At 41.4% G+C, this 12,022-nt stretch overlaps 2 long non-coding RNA genes across 11 annotated transcripts in view; one reads left to right on the top strand and one right to left on the bottom strand.

Annotated features, from left to right (window-relative positions):
• The window catches only part of LOC102153283, a 93,658-nt gene that overhangs the window by 64,170 nt on the left and 17,466 nt on the right, over nucleotides 1-12,022 (top strand). For 8 of the 10 annotated variants that reach the window (XR_005359064.1, XR_005359062.1, XR_005359061.1 and 5 more), the window contains 2 exons: nucleotides 3,296-3,352; nucleotides 10,217-10,417. This is a non-coding gene — a long non-coding RNA (uncharacterized LOC102153283). Of the gene's footprint in view, nucleotides 1-3,295; nucleotides 3,353-6,803; nucleotides 7,206-10,216; nucleotides 10,418-12,022 lie in introns of those variants that run through there. The other 2 variants (XR_005359067.1, XR_005359065.1) reach the window with 2 other exon arrangements.
• Nucleotides 10,762-12,022, bottom strand: part of LOC111095789 — a 31,143-nt gene continuing 29,882 nt past the window's right edge. The window contains exon 3 of the long non-coding RNA XR_005359071.1: nucleotides 10,762-11,139. This is a non-coding gene — a long non-coding RNA (uncharacterized LOC111095789). The remainder of the gene's footprint in view (nucleotides 11,140-12,022) is intronic.

Genomic DNA, 12,022 nt, shown 5'->3' with positions numbered 1-12,022 from the left:
ATTTCACTGGTCCTGGTAGGAGAGAAGTGCTGACCTGTTAGGGGTAGGACCGTGGAGATGGGGCAAGTGGACACATCTAAGAGATATTGAGAATTTGCTGCTGCCTCACTTGAGGGGGATGATGGAATGTGCAGAATCAAGGATTTTTTTCTCTTTTACTTGAGTAAATGAGTGGCTAGAGCGCCCATTGGTAACAGAAGGGAAAAAGGGGGAATGTGAAGAAGAAACAGATTTGTGGATTTGGTGTTTGGAGGATGAGAGACTTTATGTGTGATGGTTTTTATTTTCCCAAAAGATGAGATTCCTGATCAAATTTTTGTTGCAGAAAAATTATTTTTGAAAAACACTAGCTCCCCTGCAAAGCCCCCAGATATTTTTTGGTCTACAAATTTCCATTGCCCATTTTTCCAATATCCCCTCTTAGCATTTTTATGGCCTCCTCCCCGCCTTCGCACATCCACCTTCTTCACTTAGCTCCAAGAGTACAGGTATCTGTGTGCAGCAGACATACTCAGAGCCTTCCCAGATACAGGTTCTACTGAAACCCAGACCCAGGGTGAACTATAAAAGGGAGGCGGAGAATGTTCAGTTTTTTTTTTAAATTATTATCATTGCCAGTCTCCCATTGTAGGGTACCCTGATTGCTCTGGGGGACTATAGAGCAGTGCTTTCTTCCATTGTCAATTTAATGACCCTATTATACTAATTGTCTCTTTCGCTATAATATGAACTCTTCTTCCCACATCTCTCAGACAAATGACCTATCTCTCTAAATACAGTCCATGGAGGGCTTTGCCACCCACCTAGGTAGACCGCAACTATAGTGTGCTGGTGTTTTGTACACGTATATGCACAATGTAAGGTTACAAGAGGAAATGATATTCTAAAAATAAATGTCACCATATTATTATACTGTAATTTCCTACCATTATTTGCAGAATCTGAGATGCACCAGGTAGAAGGATGAGGGACCTACAGTTCAGCAGTTTGTATTTAGGGTGGAAACATATGGAAGAATGACAAGTGGAGGTAATCCTGGCTGAGGGGACATAGGACTTGCCAATCTGATTCATTCAGTCATTTATTAATTCTTTCACATCTTAAATGTTCGCTGAGTATGCACTCAATGACCTCTCCTTATGTTCTTGGCATTAGAAATTTGAAAAATGAATATGAGCTAATTACATTGGGAAAAGAGCAAGTAAAGCTAAGCTCCAAGTGTCCTGGGGACTCTGATTTAGGAGAGACAGCTGTGCAGCTGGAGTAAGGCTGGAGAAGATGTGGACAGGGCTGCTCATGGCCAGGGAAGACTTTTATAAAGAGGTGATGTTTATGTCTAGTCTCAGTGATATTAAGTCACCATGGCGTAGGGTATGTGAGTGAGGGGGAGGATGAAGGTTGGGAAAAAGAGGTAAATAGAGGATATGAAACAGAAAAAAACATGCAGGAGCTATCTGCATGTCCATCTATCTGGACAGGTGTTCTGCTTTGCATTTCATAAACAGCTTCTATAAACATCTTGCAAAGCTATGTTTGCAAGTGTTTGACTGCTCTGCTTTTCTATCTTTATGCATCTGACTCCTCAGTCTTTATCTGCTTGAGTGTTCTTTTCCAGAAAGATTTTCTATACTGTTTAATTGGACCTATGATCACTGCCTCAGACAAAAAGCAGTTCTCTTTGCCAAGGCTGACTTCTGACCCTGGTCCTTGTCTCCTAATCAGTCAGCACCAGGTACTGTGCCGATGTCAATGAATAGATTTTCAGGAGGTGTGGTGGTGATGCAGCATCGAGAGAGAGAGAGAGAGAGAGAGAGAGAGAGACAGAGGCAGAGACAGAGACAAGAGACAAAGACAAAGACAAAGACAAAGACAAAGACAGAAAGAGAGAGACAGAAAGAGAGATGCAAGAACTCAGAATAAAGGAACGGAAATCTGCCTTTGTCCTCAGATTCCTTAAAATCTAACTGACAGGGACCCCTGGGTTGCTCAGTGGTTGAGTGTCTGCCTTTGGCTCAGGACATGATCCTGGAGTCCTGGGATCAAGTCCCACATAGGGCTCCCTGCAGGGAACCTATTTCTCCCTCTGACCATGTCTCTTCCTCTCTCTCTGTCTCTCATGATTAAATAAATAAAATCTTTAAAAAATCAAATTGACAGGAAAAAAAAATATTAGCTTGAGGTGACTTAAAAGCACTTGCAAAACGACCTTCAGACAACTACGAGTTCTTACCCTCCAAGCTGAGTACCTGAGTGCTGAGTGGAAGAGGAAGAAACGAGCTGACTTCCTTTATTTTGGTTGCTTGGGGAAAGCTTGCCCAGATAGCTTTTAGCAAATCTGTGTTTTGGGGTGCTGCAAAGAAGGGAGGTGGGGGACAGAGAGGAGGACCCAAGGAAGAAGGCAATGGTTAGAGACTCAGTGTTGTTGGTGAAGCCTACTTGGGAACTCCTCACATGGTGAATGACTGGCACAGCTGAGAAACTGCCCATTGATTTGCTTGACTCAGAATCAACATTTAGAGAAAGATAAAAAAAAAAAAAGTCTTAGTTTATTTGGCAAACCAATAACAGGCTTTAGGATTTTACTTTAAACATTTTGAATAATCCTATTAACAGCTTAGAAAAATGGGGTTATTTTAATGACAGAATATATATATTTTGTCATTAAAATAACCCCATTTATAAAATAACCCCATATATATATATATATATATATCCCATCCACCAGTGTCTGAAGGAGATTATCCACACTCATTGAAGCCTACTCTTTTTGTGGGGTTTATCCTTGTCACCAGGTATGGAGAAGCAGGAGAGGGGAAGAACCACTCAGCTGCTCTTCTGGAGCTGAGTCAGCCAGATAATGTCTTCTTTGCCCAAGGTGCCATAGGGCAAATGGACTGGTTATCTTGGGTGTCAAGACAGCCCAAGCTCAGCAGGGGGCAGAACCGGGGGTCGGGGGGGAGACTCAAACTGCAGAGTCAGATGACCCAAATGTGACCCATTCTGGCTATGACATTTCACTTACAAAATAGGAATGACAGCAATCAAATCATGGCCTGTCTTGACAATTAAACACCAGATCAAGTGCCCAGACCGTCAATTCTGGTTGTTATTTATGGATGCCTTTGATGACTGAGAGCCTGTTTTGTAGGTTTTTTGTTTGTTTGTTTGTTTTGTTTTTTTGTTTGTTTTTTTCCCCAAATCAGTTATCTTGACTTGGAGCAGGTGGGGCTTATCTTCTAGTTGACTTGTACTCTTGCTGGAGGTAGAGTGTAAATGATCTTGTGTTTGCTTCCAGCCTTAGGATCTGACCAATGAAGCTTATGGAGTTAATCTCTTTGTTCAGCAATATCAGGTCTGTATGAGAATAGTATACATGTTTTTGTGAACGTGAACTGTATGATTTTTTAAGGAAAGAATATTGCTATGTGGTTGGATTTTCTTAGCAATCCTCTTTAGGTTACCTGTCCATCTTTTCTGCCCAGCTCAAGAGTTGCATGATTTCTGGACAAGAGAAACATCATAGATGTTTACATGAGAAATAAGACTGAATTTCTTCCAAAGCCTTCCTATTTCTCTGATGTTGTTACTCGCAGGGATCAGATGTGCATGCTGCCAGAAACATTTCTTCTATATGTTGTAATAACTCACGCCCCCAGGATAATGAACAAGAGTTGGCAAACGCCAGTCCCTGGTATGAGAGCCAACTGGAGACGTCCACATCAGAGAAGCTAATAGAAGGCCCAAGGAGAAACTCCAGTAGGAATTTGCAGAGAGAAAAAAGACATTAGTCACCACAGTCTTCTTTGATTCTAACAAAAGATAGTTCCTATATGTGTTTCTTAGATGTATTTTCCACGCTGATCATTTAAATTTCCCATTATAAATCTTTATTTCAGCTAGTAAAACAGGCAAGGAGAGCTTTGGGAGATATTAATTCATAGTCAAAGAAATCTGTTGAGAGACATAGATAGACACTCTGTTCTGGGAAAAATCAGAGTACAGTGAAGGAAAAAGTATAATTTCTCTTACACTTAACAATCAAGTAAGGTTAGTTTATGCTGTGAGGGTCCAGAGGAAGAAAAGAGGTGTGAAGACAGGGCTGTGCCCACAGTAGGTGTTGGTCAAGTGAACAGAGTGGGGTAGGAAGATAAGAAGGCTTTGATGGAAGAAGCAGAAAGGAGTGACAGGAAGAATGGAAAGAAGGAGAGCATGGGAGGAAAGGGAGAAGGAAGACACACAATGAGACCCTGGATGAATCTTGAGGAAAGTGCTAGAAGTTGTACCCAGCTTCTCCTCTTATAGTTTCAGAGACCTGCTGCCTGCTAACGTGTTAACTGATTAGCTTTTTTTTTTCATGCTCTTCCAATGTTTTCATCTTGAAACCAAATTCTCTGTAAATTGGAGAACCATAGCAACCCAATACATTATAAATTGGTCCTGTTGGGCACAGCCAGTGGTGGTGGCAGAGGGCCAAGGAAATCAATGTAAAGGTCAGAGGAAGCGCTTGAGGTACAGGTCCCTGGTACCCTCAAGGCACTGAGTCTAAATCTGTGGTCTGGCCAGAGAAGGACCATGGAGAGAAGTGTGCAGAGAGAGGGGCTACTCCAAGGAAGGGGCTCTTCCTGCTTCTGTGGGTCCCACATCTGGTTGGCCTCAGGGTTCAGCCATGCTCCAGTGCACAGGACAACGTAACGGAAGAGTAAGCAAGAACATTTGTTATTTCTGCCCAGGCAGAAAACAAACAGCATCGAGAACAGCAGAAGATTCAATGTAGAACAGCCTACAAACTGCAGGCTGTAACCTCCGTGGTATTGATTGAGTGCACCTGTCCGTCTTCATTTTTAACCGTGAGCTTGATTGCTGGCAAGTTTATAGGATTAGGGGTTTAATTGGATGCCTGTGTTTTACTAGATGTAAGTGAAATTTATGGCTGTGGGGTTTGTGGTGCCAAGGTTTACCTCAGTCACTGCCTCTCAGCTGAGAGGTCTGAGACCTGGGAGCCAATCCGAGTGAGCTCTGGGCCTCGCGTGCGAGGGAGGCACTTCTGGAGGCTGCCTGCAGGCTGGGGTCACACAGAGAGCAGACAGACCAGGACAGGAGCCAGGAGCTCATGCTGCACCCAGGAGCCTTCCCAGCTCTCAGGCCTCATCTGATGCTAAAAGGAACTGGTGACAGGCATCCTGGAGAAATTATTGATATTTAGTTAGGTCCCCAAGGGCTGGCATTACACAGGCAACTGCTCAGAAAGATGGCTGCCGGGCTTTTCCTTATGCACAGCGCTGTTATAAAGGTTTCTAGAAGAGTCAGCAGGTTTGGGAAGCGAGAGAGGTGTACAGGGAAGCTCTTTCAGCCTTGAGCCTAAGCAGTTGGTGTATTCATCATGTGCTATTTAATAACTTGTTATGTAAATTTAAATTATTATTTCATTTGTCAAAGTGTGATTGCTCCTAATAACTCATTTGGACTGCAGAGCAGCTATTCATTCACTTATTAATTTATTCATTCAGCAAATTATTTATTGAGCACCTAGTATGTGCCATTTGCTGGGCTTTCAGGTGAGAGCAGGGACAGTTCTGATTTTCTTCATTTTGAGGCTGAGAAAATTAAAGCCCAGAACTCAGGTACCATGTATACAATGGAATATTCCTCAGCCATTAGAAACGACAAATACCCACGATATGCTTCGACGTGGATGGAACTGGAGGGCATTATGCTGAGTGAAATAAGTCAATCAGAGAAGGACAAACATTATATGGTCTCATTCATTTGGGGAATATAAAAAATAGTGAAAAGGGAATAAAGGGGAAAGGAGGAAAAATGAGTGGGAAGTATCAGGGAGGGAGACAGAACATGAGAGACTCCTAACTCTGGGAAATGAACAAGGGGTAGTAGAAGGGGAGGTGGGTGGGGGGTGGGGGTGACTGGGTGACGGGCACTGAGGTGGGCACTTGATGGGATGAGCACTGGGTGTTATGCTATATGTTGGCAAATTGAACTCCAATAAAAAAAAAAAAAAAAAAGAACTCAGATACCTTCTTCCAAGTTCAGAAAGAACATAGCCAGCTGGTTGGTGGATCAGAGTCAGTGATAACAAATGAATTGTGAAACTCCAATTAGTAAATGAGTCCTTGGACTTCTCTATTTGGCTACTCAGAAAATCCAAACGTTCATTTTCTAGTTTTACTTTCTCTTGCGACAGTTTTACTTATTAAATTAAGTGGCCTCCAGGGAAGTGAGAGATTAGATACATCACGGGGTTAAGTCCTCCTGACCAAGGACAATAGAACACTGCCTGATGAGGTCCAATTCTAATTCTTTGCAAACAATTGCATTCCTTGTTTGTGGCTTAGAACTAAGGTTCTTTGGGTGGGGCTCAGGTTGAGGAAGCAAAGATTCATCATTACAGAACAATTTACTAAGATTAAAAATAGAAAGGTCTTTAAATGGTATGTTTGTGCTAGGTGCTCTGGACAGCACTTTGCTTGGAGTATCTCATCTGATTCTTAAAACACCCATTTTATAGATGAGCTGATTGATTAGAGAAATTATATAATTTGTCCAGGGCAGACCTGGGATTCTTTTTTTTTTTTTTTTTTAACGATTTTATTTATTTATGTGTGAGAGAGAAAGCATGACAAAGGAAGGGGCAGAGGAAAAGCAGATTCCTCGCTGAGCAGGGACCCGGAGTGGGGCTAGATCCCAGGACTCTGGGATGATCATGTCCTGAGCTGAAGGCAGACACTTAACCAACTGAGCCACCCTGGTGCCTCCAGAACCAGAATTTTAAGGTGCTTTAATGTGACCACACAATCCAAGCCTTTTAATCAGTACAGTCTCCTAGAGAGCATGTAGAGGTACATTGAGGCAGGCACCATTGCTTTATATATCTCTACTGATGACTGCCAGATCAAAAAGACTGGATTTGAATCAGTTGGCAGTAGAGACCCTTTGAAGGCCATTGAACAGAGGCACAGTGTAAGGAGAGCTGCACTGTATGTACTGTTGATGGCCACTCAAGGGATTAGGGACCTGCTGCAGAAGGAGAGGTAGTGCTGTGGCAAAGTCAGTGGCCTTGACAACAAATAGGAATAGGCTAGTTATGGCAAGAACTTAATACTTTGGGGATACAGGATTGGATGGTGGGTCTGAAATGTCTATACAATATATGCAGGTATTTGGGAGAATCCGGAAATTCCAGCCTGGAGGTAAGGAGAAAATAGGCAGGGGCTGGACCGATGCATTTATGTATAAATTTAGATAAAGCTGACAGTTTGAAGGAGCTTAGGAAAGGAAAGGGATATCATAATATCCATCAGATAAAAGACTGATCTCAGATGTCTCTTTTTGAGAAAGTGGAATAGGAAAGAGAAAGAGAAGTGTGAAAACAAGGAAATTCACATGGGATAGAATTTCATGGCATAGAGCATAATCAAAAGTTTTAGATTATTTAGAGAAGGCAGGAATGAGGATTAAAAAATAATGATGGGCTTTTGAGATTCAGAGATCACTGGTGTCCTCAGGAGAACCATTTTGGGAGACTGATGAGGGAAAGTCATCTTGTAGCATTGCTGACTAGTGAGTGGATGGTTATGGTGTGAATGCAGTTTCTGTTTGCTGAGGGATCAAGGGCACATGCTGGTGAGGGGATAGGGAGGCAGCTTAGAGGTACTAAAAGAGAAGGTAGCAAGAGTACAGAAGGACACTTTATTTTATGGGTGAGAAGTGATTGAAACCTGTTTGTAAATAGCAAAAATAGCCAGAGAAGGAGAAAATGATTAAGCAGTAAGACAGAAGATGATATTTTTTAAAAAGATTTATTTATTGAGAGAGAGTGAGAGTGGAGGGAGGGGTAGAGGGAGAGAGAGAGAGAAAATCTCAAGCTGACTCCCTGTTGAGCATGGAATCTGACATGAGGATTAATATCGTGACCCTGAATCATGACATGAACTGATACTCAGAGTCAGATGCTTAACTGACTGAATCACCCAGGTGCCCCAAGGAGATTTTTGATAGGGCAAGATCTTTGAGAAGGAGAAAGTGGTAGGGAAAGAACCTAAGTGTTAAGCTTGGTCATAAAAAGAAGTGGGGGACTGCTTCTGGTACAAGTACTTTGAATGAAAGGATGAGCAGAGAAAGGCATTCTAGGCTGGAAGATTTGTGTAAATATTCTTGGAGCCTTCTGCTGGAGCACATGTGGTTGAGTGGGTGAGGAAATAGCAAGATTTCAAGCAACTTCCAGGGGAAATGGAATGTGGAGTTGATAGGAACTAAGTATGTGACAAGACTGCAGGTGAGATGAAAAGTCCAGCTGTGGTGAATGTGACGTGTGGTTAACAAAGATTAAACATGTTTTCGTGAAATTCTCCAGTTGCATTTCACAGCCTTGGAGGGTAAATAGAAAAAACAAAGCGTAGTTTCCCAAAGTTGAGAACTGCCAAGGAGAAACATGGCAAGGAGAGCAAGGCGTCTGAGGGTGGTAGTGAAATGAATCAGCATTAAGGTGAGTAGGGAGTGGAGTGAGCTAAGAACGGAGGTGATGAGTTATAAGAGAACAAGGGATGCATGCTTACTGAAACTCATGGCTAAAACAAAGAACAAGTTTAGTAAAGGCAAAAGGGACATTGAGAAGAAAGAATGAGAAGCCAGAAAGGAACTGCTATAGGTTCAAGACCCTAGAAGAGTGTAGAAGAGTGGGTTCTGAGTGGCGGTGATGTGTGGCTATGAGGGTACACAGGTCAGCTAGTTTCTAAAGATGCTACAGTTACAAGATATCTGCGTGGATGCTGGCATAAAGGATCAGGGAACATCACAAAATATAGTGAGATTCACATGCTGAAGCCAAGGAAGACGCAATGAGTGTCCTTGGAACTACAGCTAATAACAGTATGCTACAGGCTTCAAAGATGAGCAGATACTTGGGGATGAAGGGTCACTGGTCTGGATGCTGCACAGTGTGCAAGCAGCCCCCTCCTCTGGCTCTGGGTTGTTAGGGGCGAGGAGTGAAGAAATGAAGCTTATTGGGAAGACTGTAAAGGAGAGAGTAATGCACGATGGTTACAAACAGGGATCCCTGGTCAGACTACTTGGTTTCTAGCCCCTTTCTAGATGAGCAGTCATGAGTAATCTACTCAAACACCATGTGTCAATTCTAGAAGGGCAATACAGGTGGTGTCTACCTCTTGGGGTTGCTGTGAAGATCGATTGAAATAATTAATAAAAGAGAGTAGTGTAAATGCTCTCACTATGTAGTATTTAATAAAAAATTAGCTTCCATGTTCATTATTATTGTGATAACTATTACTATTTTGGGGAAGGGTATACAGGAATTGGTGTCATCAAGGGGAAAAATGGTTTCAGTTTATGTAGCCAGGTAGGGAGGAGTATTTAAAGAAAACATCAAGAATGTAAGTAGAACTGATGAATGGATACATAAAATGTGGTATATCAATAAAATGGAGTATTATTCAGCAAAAAATAAAAATAAAAAGAATATGAGATTTTGTCTATGATAGGATTGAAATTCCAAGGTTCACCCTGGTTCTGCTCCTCAGAAAAGCAGTGGCCTTTAAGAGGACAGGGAACAACAGGTGGTTGAGGGTGACCAGAAGCTGGGAAAAAAGGATGAGTGTCACACTGAAACTTCAAGAGTGGATTGTACAGTAAAGGGAGTCAGGATAGAGGGAAAAACATTTTTGATCTGAGCTTTTTAAAAAATGTTCCTTTTTGGGGCCTTATTTGCCCTACAATGACTTAGAAGAAGGCTTTGCTTTCTTTTGATGAGAATCAAAATCCATAGCATTGCTTTGGAAACTTTAAGTCTTGAATGCAGGGAAGTCTTTTGTCCTAGTTTTACCAATACATATTGAATTTGGTGAAGGTCCGTTCTGTTCTTTTTAATAACCTGGTAGTTTCTAAAAGTCTTTTTAGATATTATGTCACTGGGCAGCCCCAGTGGCTCAGCGGTTTAGCACCGCCTTCAGCCCAGGGCCTGATCCTGGAGACCCAGGATTGAGTCCCTCATCAGACTCCTTGCATGGAACCTGCATCTTCCTCTGCCTGTGTCTCTGCCTCTCTCTCTCTCTGTATGTCTCATGAATAAATAAATTTTAAAAAAATCTTTAAAAAAATAAAAATTATGTCACTGATTTGTAAGAAAACATATTAAAGTATTAGTTATTACAATCCTAATTCCTTCCTCTGCTTTGTAAAATGACAGATCTCAAAGAAAGAGGTGGCACCAGTTTTGCTTGCTCTTCACCGGGAAAGGCCTAACCACCAATAGGAGCCGCTGTCAGAAGAAGGAGGAAGAATTAGGACCCATTCAAAGAGAGGGTTGTACAATGAAATTTGTGGGAGATCGAAGAGATGAGTGAATGGGAAATTTATATTTTCCTAATATAGAACTTTGGGTAAAAAGGTATTTAAAAGCACTTTTTGAAAAAAATTTTTCCATAAAAAATTTAAAGGAAATAGAAAAAATAGTTCCATGAACAACATATTCGCCATCTGTATTTGACAGTTGCCAATGTTTTTGTGGATTTGCTTGATGTACCTTGCTGTCTTAGCACACATTTTGTGGGGACCATTTAAAAGTACGCTAAAGATATCATGGCACTTTATCCTTAAATTCTTTAAAGCAGGCGTCTTCAAAAAATATCAAAGACCATTCAGTTATTGTTTCTGTTTAACCAACCCATCCAAACTTAGTAGCACAGAGTAGCAATTTTTTTTTTTTATTGCAAATATTTTATTATACTCAGGGATTCTGTGGGTCATCTGGGATTTCAGTTAGGAATATTCAAATGTCTGGAGGCTGGAATTATCTGGAGGATTCTGCAGATAAACCTAAGGAACGACTCCAAGTCTGGTCTTAGTTGGGCCTGTGGAATGGGGCATCCACATGTGGCCCCTCCACGTGGCTTGGGCATCTCACAGCATGGCAGGTAGGTTCTGAGAAGGAGCATCTTGGGAAAGGAATGGTCATTCCAGGAGAACTAAGAAGAACCTGCATAGGCTTTCCTGGTCTAGCTTTGGAAACCTTCCAGCTTCATTTCTACCAAACTCTGTTGGCCGCAGAAGGTGTAAACATGCCTGTATTCAAGAAAAGGGACGTCGATTCTCCTCCTCTGCATGGAGTGGCTGTGAAAGATTTTGTAGCTATTTTTAAAAGCCACCACAAAGACAAACTAATATATGACAAGGCTGTTATCATACAACAAAAATAGTTTCTGAATGTCATCTATACCAACTATCCCCCAATTATCTAAAAAACATCCTTAATAGCTGATTCCGTATTTTTTTTCAAAACTAGGATCCAATCAAAGACAGTGCATTAACTTTCTTATTCTATATCTTTTTTAAAAAAAGATTTTATTTATTTATTTGAGAGAGAGAGAATACAAGCAGGGTGGGGAGGAAGCACAAAGGGAGAGGGAGAAGCAGACTCTCCACTGAGTAGGGAACCCATCGCAAGGCTCCAACCCAGGATCCCAAGGATCATGACCTAAGCTGAAGGCAGATGCTTAACTGACTGAGCCACCCAGGTACCACTCTTATTCTATATCTTAAAGAGAATTTTAAAGAAATCTTATGGTATAATATGCAATATAACATCATTTTTCAATTGCCCAAGTAACTGACTTTTAGTAAAATCTGAAACAGCCCTCTAATGCTTTCAGGGACAAATCTTCAGTCTGTCTTTGTTTGGATGCAGTAAGTATGCTGAGACTGGCCTGAGATCAGACTGATTACATTTGTATCATTCATTCATTCATTCATTCATTCATTCAATAACTTATTGAGGGCATACTATATTTTGGGCACTGTGGTAGATGCTAGGCATATAAATATGAATATGACAAAAATAATATGGGAAGAAAAACCCATTCAATCAACTTTCTAAATCAATTCAATCAATTAGGCAAAGTAGACAGAAACTCAATAGGCAATTATAATCTAGTAGGATATCTGGTACACATAGGGAGGAAGTTTGGTAGGAATCACGGAAGCAAAGAGATAGGAT

Source organism: Canis lupus, chromosome 5, assembly GCF_011100685.1.
Source record: "Canis lupus familiaris isolate Mischka breed German Shepherd chromosome 5, alternate assembly UU_Cfam_GSD_1.0, whole genome shotgun sequence".
Classification (NCBI taxonomy): Eukaryota; Metazoa; Chordata; class Mammalia; order Carnivora; family Canidae; genus Canis; species Canis lupus.
Note: the sequence above shows the minus strand (reverse complement) of the source record. Positions and strands in the feature narration are given on the sequence as shown.